Genomic DNA, 13,586 nt, shown 5'->3' with positions numbered 1-13,586 from the left:
GGCGGAAAAGCACAAGAAAAGCAGAACCGCTGTCCCAGCCAGAAACCTAGAAACTCCATCAAACCTTCGCACCAGCACACGAATAAACGACTCTGCGCGCAACAATACAAACCCTGTCAACCGAACACACCATTCCCCCAGCACATGTTCTAACCACCATGCGCACAGGTTATAGGGCCGTCCCGCGCCATCTTCGGCGGGGGGCTTCGCCCAACTACCGGCCCCGAGCAGAAAGACAAAGGGAAAATGGAACATCGTCGAAATGAGCCCAGACCAACCTAGTAAATGGCGCGAAGGAGGTGTTTTAATGTTCGAGGTGATAGCCCACACGGCCAGCTCCACGGTGGACAGGTGTCGTACCGGAGCCATGTGGGTTGACGCGTGGTATTATGACGTGGCAGGGAGGGCGCACATGTATTGGCAACCCTCCCCTATCAAGACATGTCTTTGGCAGATCGACCATATTGCCCAAATAAGATGTGTACTTGCATAATTAATAACAATAAGGTGTACTTGCATAATTAATAAGAGTAATAACTGTCAGATATTTGCAGGCCTTACAATCGTTTGTAATTTTTTCAGTTTATGTCCGCTTTAATTTTTATCAATAAGTTTAACATGGATTGTCGTATTAAATAGAAAATGCTTTTGATATTAGCTATTTAACTTAGCTAATGCATGTAATATTGGTTCTTTAATTATAGAACTTAAGATGTGTTGACAAACACGAACGCGCACTATATTGGTTCTTTACAATTTTAGCCGGTAGCCTGTAAAATTATTCTAAAAGTGTCCGATTACATTTTTTCAGAGCTCGACCACAAATTCATTTAGATAATATATTTAAAAAAGGAGTTGTCTATGTTTTTTTGGAGATTCCAGTGACGGAATCTGGTGGAAGAAATTGAGGTTAAATCTTGATTTGTTGCAGATAAAATAGTTTTTTAACTGTATATTTGGATTCAGCGTCCTGAAAAACCCTTGGGACACTTTGATTGTGCAGAAACTAGCTATACTTGCAATTCCAATAAATTGCTGCCAGATTTTGACCTCAAAAACCCACCAAAAAAACTTCCAAAAAATCCATTATAGGCAACTGCTTTAAAAAATTCATGAGAAGTCATTTAAATAATACATTTAAAAAATTCATGAGAAATCAAAGTATTTTATGAGGAATTTTGTTGGCTGCGAGACGACCAAAATGCGGAGGGTAATATATCTGAATTGACAGGAAGAAATAGAGTTAGAAATTCACGCGTTAGAACCGTGTATCAGTGGGCACTGAGAATGCGTAAGTCTTGCTTATTACTACGAGGCATGCGGGCTTATTTTGTCATGCAATATTTAAACCAAAACTTTAGGAGGCATGCGGGCTTATGTTGTCATGCAATATTTAAACCAAAACTTTAGGATAGAAAAGGTAGCCATAATTGTTGGGCAGTGGGCACCAGAATTGTTGCAGGAGTTCGTTGCATCGTACATCGTACATTTTCATAAATTGATAATTAAAATATCAATATAGTTCCTTACAAAAAGCAAAAATCAAAGGAGTACTCTAACCAGAAGGAAGGAATTGCTCTGAATTTCTGCCTGTCGGAAAATTTTCTAACTCCGACCACCAGCGTTTTTTTTCCCTCAAACCTCGATCTTTGTCGGTCTATGCAGGGTGTCTGGCAATTTGATGGGATTTTCCGTTAAACCTCGATCTTTGTCGGTCTATGCAGGGTGTCTGGCAATTTGATGGGAATCCGATGTGACTGTCCAGACTGGTCGAGTTAAGGGAAAGGTGGTGAAGTCAAAATTACTGAATTCACATTTTCTTCACGACATTTGAATTTTAAATTTGTTGTCCCGCCTTGATTTGAATTTGACTAGCAATTTGGAACTCTTTTTTTCAGTGCAAAAAAAGTTCGATGTGACTGTCCAGACTGGTCGAGTTAAGGGAAAGGTGGTGAAGTCAAAATTACTAAATTCACATTTTCTTCACGACATTTGAATTTTAAATTTGTTGTCCCGCCTTGATTTGAATTTGACTATTATTTTGGAACTCTTTTTTTTCAGTGCAAAAAAAGCTTGATTGTATTTACTAGATAAAAGATATAAAAACGCAGATTACATCTTGATATAGCGTGATAAAGAGATATAACCAACCCTGTACAAAACTGTAGAGGAAGGAAAACAAGTTCTGATATGATGTGTGGCCAAAAATCCCCCATAATAGGGGAAGAGACAAGAAGATATGTGCTTCAAAGAAGCAATCAACCAGAAGGGAAAATAAAACATGAAAACAGATGGCGAAATAGCAGATCTAGAAAATTCCAGAACCCCGAAAGGGGTCACTTCTACCACCAGTGAGGGAAATTGCAAAATATACTATAAAACAGTATCCTGGAAAAACATACCTGGGAATTCTGCGATAAAAAAAGAGGTTATGTGCCAGGGAGAGAGAATTCCTGAATGGAATAAGTTTCAGCTTCAATTTTTATATCCATATTCCAGGAGCCCATTTGAGAAAGGAGTCATTTCTTTGATAATATATCAGCTTGGGAATTTTGTGCTCTGTTGATATGCTGAATAGTATAGTCATCCTTCCTCCCCCAGAGAGAAATGATTATGTTCAACCAACCAGATAGATGTTGTTTTTTAATATGGTTCTTCCCTGTGACATGATCAATTATTATTTTGGAATCACCGAAAATCTGTAGAGACTGAATATTTAGAAAAAAGCTGAAAGTAAGAAGTCTTGTTAGCGCCATTGCCTCTGCTTTGTTATTGGTTCCCTTCCCCCCATTCCAAAAGATTTGGAATTGTTGATCTTTATCCATAACAATAAGGACCCCACATCCACATATGTCATTTTGTGCTGCCCCATCAAAATATGCTCTTGGGAAAACCATAAGATCTGATGATTGCTCTATTTGTTTTTCCTTTCTATACTGAGAAAGTTTGGCAGAGATAGTGTTATAGAGAGAGATAATGTTGTAAGCGATCTGGAACCCTTGCATGCCCTTCTGTTTCCATAACCTTGCATGCCCTTTTGTTTCCATAACCAGCGCAAGGTCACATAACTCCCATGATGCAGTTTCTTGCTTCCAAAGGTGTTACGGTCACCTTCGCTAACGCGCACCACAGGCACCAGTAGATCACTAAAGCTAATACTCAGTGTTGAGCAAGACGATCCTCTTGAGAATGAAGCCCGTAATATTGGTTTTGATATTCGCTCTACTACAATATTTGATGAATTACCTCTGGATTTCGATCAGTCGGCCAGATTGATCGATTTTATGCGCTCTGTGGATAACATGGCAGAAGAGTTAAAACGACTCCCTCAAAATCTGATCAAGACCGGGCATGCAATATCTTGTGTCAGTGGGTAATACACTTACTTGGTCATTTGAAGTCACAAAGAAATTTTGTATGTTTCAGAACCACCACTGTATGTCCGAGAATCACCACGGCTACTTATTTTGATGTTCTTCCAATGCCCCTCTTCAGTGAAGGTTTGCATTGTAATTCCTCCCCTTGTTATCATGTCTAATAACACAATATTGCCTTTATAATTAATAACAAAGATAGCTGATAGTGAAATTTAAAACCACCATTGCAGGCTCACATTGAAATTAAAACAACATTGCAGACACACTAAAATTAAAACCACTATGCCAGTGATCCATTAAAATTAATCTCACTATTTCAGATGTCGATTTGTATAAAAAACACTATTAGAGAGTCCCCATTTATATTAAAACCATTGTTCCCATTTAAATTAAAACTTCCATTACAGACACATATTAATATTATGAACATTGTTACAGACACATTAAACCTTAAACCACTATTGCAAACACTCATTACAATTGAAACCACTATTGTTACAGACACCCACTAAAAATAAAACCACTTCTATTGAATGCATCCAACAAAATGAAAAATATTATAACTTCTTACACACTTTAAAATTAAAATCACTATTATTACAGACCCATTAAAAATAAAGCCACAATTGTTATTGGCACTCATCCAAATGAAAGCCACTATTTTAGGCACCATCCAAATCAATGCCACTATTTCAGGCACCCTCCAAATCAACGCCACTATTTCAGGCACCCATCCATATCAAAACCACTATTTCAGGTACCCAACAAAATTAAAGCCACTACTACAAGGCACACAATATAAGTAAAGCCACTACCACAGACACCCATTAAAATCAAAACACCTATCCATGGTACGCAGATGGGGGTATCATTCCAGATCCCAGAGGAAATCAAGAACTTACCCATACTAGGCATCTGAACTATGTTTCAAATAATGAAGCAACACTTTCAGTTTATCCAGGCCTTGTGTTGATAAAGTTGAGGAGAAGAAAAAGTGCAGCTGTGCTAAGAGAATCCTCTATCATAGTACATCATTCTGTAAGATGTCTGCCTAGTAAGACAAAGCCAGAGTTGAAGTACTGACAAAGAAGTTTGAAAAAATAGAATTTTTCTAGGTCCTACACATCTATAATTCAAGTGCAGACAACCAAGCCAATTGGGGAGTGTTAAATTAGGAGCGATCACCTAATGCATGACTACACATCATAAACCAAAGTGTCAACAGAGGCATGCAAACAACAAGCAGGACTTAATGCCCTTGCAGAGGTGCGTGGTCTTTAATTTCACAATGGATGCATCAAGTGTTATTAAGGGCAGCGAAATAAGGATGGTCCTTGAATGTGGTTTTATTGTTCTGCTATAGAATGTTGGGTTGGCATGCTCTTTTATTTCACACTGCATGCATCAGGTATCACCATGGGCAGCAAAATGAGGATGGTCCTTGAGTGTGGTTTGATTGTTCCACTGTGGAATGTCAGGTTGGCACGTCTGATAGTTTCCCTGGCACTTCGTTGCAGCCATGATCATGAGCACATTTTCACGGGGGTGAATGGGTAAGTATTATGGTCTTTGTTAGCTCTCTATGTGTTGGACTCTGAACACCTATCCATGGCTAGTAATCATAGCCAGCCTGGTCTGTGTTATGTGTGAATTATCAGATGTCAGGAAAGGAATAAAGAATGTGAGCACCATATTTCAAAGGAAGAAAGTGATTTATCAAATTTCTCTAGGAGGTGGTTGAGATGACAGAATGATTGGGAATATAAGTTCACAGTGAAGACTTGAGTCCAGGACCAGCAAGCAACTAAGATTTCTCTTCAACTTTCAGCGTTTCAATTAAAAAACAAAGAATTTGTAATTTTGTAGAATTCATGCATATGCATCTGGGGAGGTATGAGGAACTCGCAGAAAGAATGGACTTCCTGTACTATTTCGTTTTCAAAATTACAGCTCATATTCAACTTATAGCACTGCCCATGCAGTCATGTTCGCCTCAAGTTAAGGAGGAAGCCTCTGAACATCATTATCATTTCAAGGTATCACAGAACTATGCTGCAGGATCAGACATAACAGGGTCATCAACAGATATCTGGATATGCAACCAGCTGAATACATCATGGAGAACCAAGTTGGCCTTAAGGAAGCAGCCCCTTAAGGTGCATATTTAATGTAGCTCTCTGTTTTTATCATGTTCCATCAGGTAGTTTTTCCAATCCACTCATGCTTCTCTGCATCAATAGTGAACTTATCAATCACAAAAGCAGACGGTGAGAACTCCCATGGATTTTAATTGTACAAAGTGTAGAGTAGTTAATCGCAACCTAGAGGAGCACAAGGAAGATGGGAAGCACAACCAAGAAGAGCCTTAGACTTGGAAGGAAAATAAGAGATAAATGATATATGGCATGAAGGATTCAAGAGATAAATGATATCTGGCATGAAGGATGCTTTGGAGATTCAGATCATTGAGCAAACAAATTAGTACAAAATATCTCAGATGCCCTCTCTAGTCTCACCTGACAGTCACACCAACACTAGTCAAATATTTATTTAATTGAATTTTTCATAATCTTATCAGCAACATGACAATACCTAATGCATAGAATGACTTCCCACTATAACTCAAGTAAGATGCTAATGAGTAAGAGGATGTTGTGCTTCATTGGTGAAGAGAAGGTTTGAGTTGAGTTTAGCCACACAAATGGGAACTAATCACGTCATTATATAAAAAATACAAGGATTTTCTATGACCTATTCTGATCAATGTCAGTAAAAAAGATTCATGTAGGAAATTGTCTTCAAGATTTATGGCAATATACTAAAACATTTACTATAGATAAACAATTGATACCACCAACAATCATACAAAGACTGTCGACTAAGAGAGAAAAACCACAAAAATTGGGGCCTCGCATACCTGTTGCTAGAACAAATTGTCTATTTCAGCACCCTAAATTGATACAAGCTTGAGTATGCTTATAATAAGACCTTAAAATGATAATTTGAACTTATCAACTGCTATGAGTCCAATCCCAAGGAAAAACATGCTGCCAATTGGGGATTAGACCAGATGCAAGTCCAGGGTGAATTCGATGGGAATAGATACCTTTCAAATGTTAGTTTTATAGCCAAAGGTGATTTAAAGGAGTTTGACCCCTCTAATGTCAAAATATGTAACCAATTAATGTATCCATCCACAGTAATCTAAATTCAAAATAGCTAGTTATTCTATAAGCAAGCAAATGTTCCAAATTCAACTTGTTTAGGACCTGTGTATAAATATCCATTGGAATTTTATGTTTCAATCTGAGTGTAGCAGTGATAAGGTATCCTTGGGTACATGGGTTTTTCTCTTAATTAATGGAAGAAAAAATAGAATTGTACAAGATTGTAGGATTTGATGCTCAGTACAATGATGCTAGACATGTATAAATTAATTCGTGGTCCTACACCATCATACATTTTATAGAGCAGTCTCTTGTCCTACAGGGCCATGCATTTTATAGAATACATTGTGATCCAATGAAGATACAACAAATGCAATTAAAGTTAAAATTTTATCATTTCCTCAATAAGCGGATGGTTAACTTGTCAACTTCTGATGCATAGATTAGTACCGTAGGAATTCAACACCAAATTGTTGCTTAAATGGACGATTGCCTTAAGATGTTCCTTCTAGAACAAACTGTTTCCTAAATGGATGATTGCCTTAAGTTGTTCCCAAACACCATTTCATGTTTAATTAGCGCAACAATTTAATGGGCATTAAAATTTCGAACATGATGAAATCAAACATAAGCATCCTTAATTGTAAGTAACTTGTTTCTTTGGATGACAAAATCACAAAATTTATCCATGAGAGGTTAACTTAATCATTGAAAACATGCAACATAAAGGGATCAAAGCCAACATATGACATGCATCCTTAGTCAAGTGAGGGCTTTCCAGCATACAAAAAAATTCAACATAAATGTGTCAGGATGTCCTTTCCTAAGCTTATCATAAGATTCATGAATTTCCCTTGCCTTTTTAATGAAAGTTGTTGAGTTAAATTTAAAGTAAATTCTTTGAAATATTTTGAATGTAAATTGCAATACAACCCTTCACAAATTTAGACATGCTACAAAGAGTGCACTACACCGGGTCCTAATATGTAACCAATTTGTCTACCATAAGTAATATCTAGATCTAGATATGCTTCCAGAACAAATAGAAACTCCTAAACTCGAAATATTTATGTTAGGGTCCAGTGCTGGAAAGATATGTTTACTGATGACTGCATAAAATGTGTATTATTCACAATCAAAACATGGTCAATAACTATGTTGGGTGTCAAGGAGTCGAGGATTTCATTGGAATTTGCAAAGTTCATTATGATATGTACAATATTTCTTATGGCCCAAGATTTCCATGCTACAAATTGAGTTATTGTTACCCAATATCTCATTAGGTAATTTAAAGGCTAATCTAATGATGTTTTAAAGCCATCATAGGCTAGTGTAAAGACTCTGTCACTGAGACTAGCTACAATATTTAGAAAAAAAAACTAGGTACAACATTAGAAGATACAACAAGGTGAATCTAAGAACCATATTGTACAAGCTTCACCTTCTTCCTTATGATTTGAAAACTTTGAGGTGTTTTATAAAATGAAAAGGAAGAAGCCATCCCCTAAAATAAAAGCATTTAAAGGGTACGATGAGAAATGCATACTCTTTGGCTTCATCAATGTCTAGTGATGGAGTTCTTCTGCCCCGAGCCTGTTTGTTTCATCAACTAAAACCAATTCAACTTTCTTGGGAATACACTCTATCTTGGAGATTATCTTTATTGACTTGTGACACTCACCGCACACTAATTATGGGGGTGTACATACATGCTATGTATAAATCCAAACCAAATTGCCAGCTCCTCATTGTGATAATAAAAGGCCAACCTTTTTCCCTTTCTCAAATATTTTGATATGTAATTTCTATGTAGATAATAATACTTGCAGTTGAGCATGGTTGCAAGCTTCCAATTGCCTCGTTCAACACATTTGCAACCTCAGAGGGTGGAAATTATCTATTCGAATAGGTTTGAATTAAGATTAGAGTAGCAAAACATGAAGCTTTGAGCTCACCTAGTAAAATCTTTCATTTTTATTATTGGAGAACTCATTTTTCCTATCATAAGCATCATATGCTAGTTCAGGTCCAAAATGGAAAGATAAGCTCTTGATAAAATTGAATGCTTTTTTTCCAACATCTTTCATTGAACTTGACTTTGGAGTGCCTAGTATAAGCTTCATTCTAGCTAAGGAAAAGTTTGCATGAAAATTAGTTATAGAATCTAGTGCTAGTCTAAGCTTCACAATTGTATCTTCACCTTCCTTCAAAGTTGACATAATCTATAGAGAAATTTCTAGCATCACTCTTGTCTTGAATTAGACCTCAGTCTTGCAGATTTATACTCCTGAATATCTCCTTATCTGGAATACAATTCTATCATTTTTTAAACCATATGATCAACAATCATCAACATGACCATAATTGGACTGTGATTTCCCAAAGTCATTTTCCTTAATGAAATCACCATACCTAGACAAGATATTAAGTAATTAACATCAAACCCTAGAGTAAATCTGCGTCCTTGGAAAAAATCTGACCTGTTGACATGATGTCCTTTAACAATTTTTAATTATGTATGTGAATATTTTATAGATAAAAATTGTAGTGTATAGAGACCTCCCATGTAATGAGCAACTGGAATTGTCCTATATTTCATTACATACAATTGGTTGAACTTTCATGGTTGGGACCATCGTCCTCATCAAAAAATATCAAAACAACCCCATTTAGTTATGTAGAGAACAAATAACTCTCAATTATCTGGGAAGAAATAGGATGGAATACAAACCCTTGGTTGATTTCTCATAGAGAAAATCGATTTCCTGCAAGGAATTGCCACCTTTACCTTATGTATTAGATAATATTATGAAATTGTTGCACCCTTGAAAATTGTCTCTGCCTTCCATCCATAACCATAATTGTCATCTTAGTAGACTCAATGTATCAATCTCTCATTTTTGGGCTAATGAATGTCCATCTATTGCCAAACCATCCATCTCTAGATCAACGACTACAATTTATCTTACTGGTACCCCTCTTCATTTCCAGAAACCACCAAAGGAAGTGCTGGAGGTGGTTCACGGTTTTCCAAAATCACAAGTGGTTTGCTGATGTACATAATGACGAAGTTGTTTTTAGTGCGATTTTTTAGAATTTCCATTGCCGGAATTTGGTGAGGTGAAAACTTGATTTGTGTTATTTAAACTAGTTTTTTTATTGTATATATGAATTCAACACCCTGAAAAACCCCAAGGCACTTCGATTGTACAGAGATTACCCAACAAGCTTGTGATTTCAACTGAGATAGATCTATGCCTAAAACAGAACTGATAAAAGCACTTCTAATTTTATAAAAGCTACCATATAAGTTTCTTTCTAAGTCTGGAAAAAGCTATTAATTTAAAACAAGCATGAATACATACAACGACCATAAGATGCCTATTAATTGATCTACCTCTTTAAATGTTGCTACACCTTCACACAAACTGCAATCTATTTATGGACACAAACATTGTATGGATATGGTTATGGGCCACATTCTATGTTAAAGATTTACCAGAAATCACTTCCTTAGCAGATTGGTTCAAAAGCGGAAATATGGTGAAGGGAGCAGATTTCAAAGAATGAATCAGTGTTTTCATTGGCATGTCTGAGGAACATAGATGGAATAGAGTGGACACTTGGAAGGATCTTCCTTATTAGCTTAAATTGGTTAATTAATAATTTAAAGGGGCTACCATTGGAATGATAAGTACAGTGATTGCAACGGATCTGCTTTACTGACATAAAAAGGAAGATATCAAAATGGAGTGGAGTTGAACATCAAAAGTTTGGAAATATAATAGATTGCTAGCAAGAAATTCACTGCAATGGATTTCATTATATTCAATTTATTACAAAATGCTAGAATTGTTTCCTCAAGACTGTGGAAACTGCCACATTATTGAATAATACTTCCCTGGTGCTTCTAGAGCATCACTTCATGTAATGATTCTTATACAAAAGGTAAATTACTCTATCACAACTTTTTCACTTATTGTACAACTAGAAGTTGTAAAACGATGGACTAGATAAAATACAAGCCTTCAACCATGATCATCACTTCCATGATGCATTTTACAACAAAACATATTTATATAGATAAAAATTGTGTACTTCCCTGAGAATTGTGTGTTTGGAAAAAGACCACATTGTGTGCTTGGATGAGAATTATGTGCTTGGAAAAAGACCACATTGTGTGCTTGGCTGAGAATTCAATGGAAGAATTCAAATCTTTTATCCGGGGTGATTTCAATGGAAGAATTCAAATCTTTTCAAGGCATCTTACGTAAACAAAAATGCATGTGTTTAGTGGCTTACCCCTTGATAGTTTTGGGCAGTCAAGTTCACCTAAGCGGCTTCTATTCAATCAAGTCTAACACAGAATTCTTTCTTTGCAACATTCTAACTAAAATTGAAATTAATGTTCAATCTGGTATGTGCTATGTTTTAAGAATTTAGAATGTTAATGATTTTTCCTAAAGCAAGGAAAACCAAGAACTTGATTTAGAATTCTTTCTTTGCAACATTCTAACTAAAATTGAAATTAATGTTCAATCTGGGATGTACTTTGTTTTGAGAATTTAGAATGTTAATGTTTTTAAGCTATGAATTTTCTTGATTTAGAATCCTTTCTTTGCAACATTCTAACTAAAATTGAAATTAATGTTCAATCTGGTATGTAATCTGTTTTGAGAATTTAGAATGTTAATGTTTTTAAGCTATAAGTTTAAGCTATGTATACAACAAAAACATGCTATCTTGTGGCATTGCTAGCTTGCTTTCAAAGAGCACAGTCTGGCATCATATCGAGACATTGAATCTGAGTTTAAATTCATTTAGTGGAGAATTCCAAGATCTCTTGCCAATCTCTCTTGTCTAACCTACTTGGATCTTCACACCAATGAATTTATAGGTACCATAGTTCCAGAGCTTGGTAGTCTTTCAAAACTCATATACTTGGACATTTCTGATAATTTTCTCTTAGGATTATTCCCTGATGAATTGTGCAATCTTATGGATCTCAGCTTCTTCAATCTCTCGGATAATCTACTAGAAGGAGCTCTTCCTGAGGGTGGTGGATGTAGTAATTTTACTACTTCTTCATTTCTTATAAACAAGGTTGTATGTGGAAATCTAATGGGCCAAAAATGCAAGCTTAGTCCAAGACAACAACCTCATCTATTGAGCACTGGGGTGATTGTTTGGATCACAATAGGAAGCACCCTTTTCGTGCTGGGCCTTATATTTGCTTTGGTAAAATGGAAAATGTTGAGACAAGAGGTTTTCCCTAAGGTGGATGAGAAGAGAAAATTGAATCCAACCATTGAACCTACCCTTTCTTTTATGAGTAATAGCAAGTCAAAAGAGCCCCTCAGCATAAATGTAGCCATGTTTGAAAGCCCTCTCCTTCGCCTAACACTGGCTGATATACTACAGATCACAAATAACTTTTGCAAGACCAATATTATTGGAGATGGTGGGTTTGGCACAATTTATAAAGTTGTACTCCCTGATGGAAGAACTGTTGCCATCAAAAAGCTTGGACAAGCTTGCACTCAAGGTCATATAGAATTTCTAGCAGAGATGGAGACCTTAGGAAAAGTCAAGCACAGAAATTTGGTGCCATTACTGGGATACTGCTCTTTCGGTGATGAGAAATTGTTGGTTTATGATTTTATGGTGAATGGAAGCCTTGATTATTGGCTAAGGAACAAAGCTGATGCATTGGAGGTCCTTGATTGGCCCAAACGATTTAAGATTGCTATGGGTTCAGCTAGGGGCCTTGCATTTCTTCATCATGGCTTCATCCCTCACATAATCCACAGAGACATGAAAAGTAGCAACATACTGCTGGATGCTGACTTTGAGCCTAGAGTTGCAGACTTTGGATTGGCGTGCCTTATAAGTGTCTGTGAGACTCATGTGAGCACAGATATAGCAGGTACATTTGGATATATTCCTCCAGAATATGGTCAGAGTTGGAGATCAACAACCAGAGGTGATGTCTATAGCTTTGGGGTCATTTTGCTTGAGCTCCTCACAGGAAAGGAACCAACTGGACCAAATTTCAAAGATATAGAAGGTGGCAATCTGGTAGGATGGGTTTAGCAGATAAGTGGTTGAGGCCTTGGATTCTATCACTTCTGATGGATCTTGGAAGCTTCAAATGCTTCAGATGTTGCCTTTGCAACATTCTTGATTTTCTTGATTTAGAATTCTTTCTTTGCAACATTCTTACTAAAATTGAAATTAATGTTCAATCTGGTATGTACTCTGTTTTGAGAATTTAGAATGTTAACTTTTTAAAGATGTATGTCTCATTGCCAACTACTCTTGGAAGAAAATCCTGGAAAGTGACTGAGGGATAAGATGGAATCTTAGGAGGAATATCAAACTTTTTACTAATCGATGACCTGTTGGATTTCTCAAACGAAGAAATTGCAACACCAATTGGAGAGAAATGCAGTGATGCCAACGGAGCTGATTCCTCCACAATAACAGACACCGCCAAGATGGCAGGAACCATGCTAAGTTGCAACAATGATTCCTTGCTGGATAACAGAAGAAGTTCCAACATTTCAAATGCTGTGAGCACAGATATTAAAGATCACAATTCTCTGGTAGAAATTTCTGTTTCAGTGAGTCATGCTATTTCCTCTTCTAGGACTACTTCTATTTTTGTTATTTAGTTTTCCATGAGAAACCCCAAGGTGAAAAATCAAATAACAATTTACCTTCTGTTTATTTCCATCCCCACATCATTTAGAAGATGAGTTGCAAATTAAGTTAATCTCCATTATTGTTTCACAATGTGATGATTTGGCAGAACTAGAATGGCTTTCAAACTTTGTGGAGGACTCCTTCTCCACTGGTAGCCAGGGATCAGAAGTTGAATGACATCGACGAGAAACCACATGAACACATTGAATAATTAGTCCAAGGATTGATAGAATATAACCACTCTTCTTCTGAGCAACAATTAGATTTTGGTAAATCAGATGATGACAAATGCTTACTCCATAATAATATTAATCCCAGAGAAGACATAGATTTTTTG

The 13,586-nt window shown here is 36.5% G+C and overlaps 1 pseudogene; it reads left to right on the top strand.

Annotated features, from left to right (window-relative positions):
* Positions 1-262: 262 nt before the first annotated feature.
* On the top strand, positions 263-12,652 carry LOC149172238 (uncharacterized; annotated as a pseudogene).
* Positions 12,653-13,586: the final 934 nt, after the last annotated feature.

Source organism: Pinus tabuliformis, chromosome 4_2, assembly GCF_031772625.1.
Source record: "Pinus tabuliformis cultivar Carrire ecotype Pingquan chromosome 4_2, CPIR1, whole genome shotgun sequence".
Lineage (NCBI taxonomy): Eukaryota > Viridiplantae > Streptophyta > Pinopsida > Pinales > Pinaceae > Pinus > Pinus tabuliformis.
Note: the sequence above shows the minus strand (reverse complement) of the source record. Positions and strands in the feature narration are given on the sequence as shown.